At 59.8% G+C, this 2,500-nt stretch overlaps 1 pseudogene; it reads left to right on the forward strand.

The window, feature by feature from the left end:
• LOC124746655 overlaps positions 1 to 2,500 on the forward strand; it is a pseudogene marked incomplete at its 5' end in the record, with an annotated part of 4,459 nt that continues 1,959 nt past the window's right edge.

Here is a 2,500-nt window from a genome sequence, read left to right on the forward strand (position 1 = left end):
AAGTGAAGGTCTCGCCTTGCGCGGGCCGAGGGAGGATGGGGCTTCCCCGCCCTTCACGGGGCGGCGGCCTCCGCACTCCCGGGGCGTCTCGTCCTCATTGCGAGGTGAGGCGCACCTAGAGCGTACACGTTGGGACCCGAAAGATGGTGAACTATGCCTGGCCAGGACGAAGTCAGGGGAAACCCTGATGGAGGTCCGTAGCGATTCTGACGTGCAAATCGATCGTCGGAGCTGGGTATAGGGGCGAAAGACTAATCGAACCATCTAGTAGCTGGTTCCCTCCGAAGTTTCCCTCAGGATAGCTGGTGCTCGTACGAGTCTCATCCGGTAAAGCGAATGATTAGAGGCCTTGGGGCCGAAACGACCTCAACCTATTCTCAAACTTTAAATGGGTGAGATCTCCGGCTTGCTTGATATGCTGAAGCCGCGAGCAAACGACTCGGATCGGAGTGCCAAGTGGGCCACTTTTGGTAAGCAGAACTGGCGCTGTGGGATGAACCAAACGCCGAGTTAAGGCGCCCGAATCGACGCTCATGGGAAACCATGAAAGGCGTTGGTTGCTTAAGACAGCAGGACGGTGGCCATGGAAGTCGGAATCCGCTAAGGAGTGTGTAACAACTCACCTGCCGAAGCAACTAGCCCTGAAAATGGATGGCGCTGAAGCGTCGTGCCTATACTCGGCCGTCAGTCTGGCAGTCATGGCCGGTCCTTGCGGCCGGCCGCGAAGCCCTGACGAGTAGGAGGGTCGCGGCGGTGGGCGCAGAAGGGTCTGGGCGTGAGCCTGCCTGGAGCCGCCGTCGGTGCAGATCTTGGTGGTAGTAGCAAATACTCCAGCGAGGCCCTGGAGGGCTGACGCGGAGAAGGGTTTCGTGTGAACAGCCGTTGCACACGAGTCAGTCGATCCTAAGCCCTAGGAGAAATCCGATGTTGATGGGGGCCGTCATAGCATGATGCGCTTTGTGCTGGCCCCCGTTGGGCGAAAGGGAATCCGGTTCCTATTCCGGAACCCGGCAGCGGAACCGATACAAGTCGGGCCCCTCTTTTAGAGATGCTCGTCGGGGTAACCCAAAAGGACCCGGAGACGCCGTCGGGAGATCGGGGAAGAGTTTTCTTTTCTGCATGAGCGTTCGAGTTCCCTGGAATCCTCTAGCAGGGAGATAGGGTTTGGAACGCGAAGAGCACCGCAGTTGCGGCGGTGTCCCGATCTTCCCCTCGGACCTTGAAAATCCGGGAGAGGGCCACGTGGAGGTGTCGCGCCGGTTCGTACCCATATCCGCAGCAGGTCTCCAAGGTGAAGAGCCTCTAGTCGATAGAATAATGTAGGTAAGGGAAGTCGGCAAATTGGATCCGTAACTTCGGGATAAGGATTGGCTCTGAGGATCGGGGCGTGTCGGGCTTGGTCGGGAAGTGGGTCAGCGCTAACGTGCCGGGCCTGGGCGAGGTGAGTGCCGTAGGGGTGCCGGTAAGTGCGGGCGTTTAGCGCGGGCGTGGTCTGCTCTCGCCGTTGGTCGGCCTCGTGCTGGCCGGCGGTGCAGGATGCGCGCGCCTGCGCGGCGTTCGCGCCCCGGTGCTTCAACCTGCGTGCAGGATCCGAGCTCGGTCCCGTGCCTTGGCCTCCCACGGATCTTCCTTGCTGCGAGGCCGCGTCCGCCTTAGCGTGCTCCTCCGGGGGCGCGCGGGTGCGCGGATTCTCTTCGGCCGCCATTCAACGATCAACTCAGAACTGGCACGGACTGGGGGAATCCGACTGTCTAATTAAAACAAAGCATTGCGATGGCCCTAGCGGGTGTTGACGCAATGTGATTTCTGCCCAGTGCTCTGAATGTCAACGTGAAGAAATTCAAGCAAGCGCGGGTAAACGGCGGGAGTAACTATGACTCAATCCCGGGAAGTGCTTTACTCTCGCCCTCGCGGCCTCTGGCCGTGAGAAGAAAGTTAAGGTCGACAACACCACGACCTTCAAGGCTGGATATACCACCCTTCCAGCCTTGGCAGTCGAGAGCACTTTTCGGTATCTTGGCCTGGAGTTTTCTACCAGCGGATGTAGCCTCTTCCATCCGAGGCGGGAGGTCGAGCGACAGCTGAGCGTCCTATCCAAGGCACCACTGAAGCCACAACAACGTCTTCACGCCCTGAGAACCGTCGTCTTGCCAGGAATCCACCATGGCCTGGCTCTGTCGAGGACCCGTCTTGGTGCTCTCTCCGCAGTGGACATAGCCGTCCGCACAGCTTTGAGATCTTGGCTGTGCCTCCCAGCGGACATCCCTGTTGCGTACTTCCACGCCCCTGTTACAGCTGGGGGTTTGGGAGTGCCATCAGCTCGCTGGCTTGGGCCTCTGCTGCGGCGGAATCGACTCGCCAACATCCGAGCTTTGGGAGTCCTATCAGACGGGTCGACAGAGGACGTTCTCGGGCGCGAATTTGGGAGGCTGGAGCATCAGCTACGGTGGAACGACGGGGTCATACGGACGAGCAACCAGCTTGGCCGGATGTGGGCAGA

Source organism: Schistocerca piceifrons, unplaced genomic scaffold, assembly GCF_021461385.2.
Source record: "Schistocerca piceifrons isolate TAMUIC-IGC-003096 unplaced genomic scaffold, iqSchPice1.1 HiC_scaffold_366, whole genome shotgun sequence".
Lineage (NCBI taxonomy): Eukaryota > Metazoa > Arthropoda > Insecta > Orthoptera > Acrididae > Schistocerca > Schistocerca piceifrons.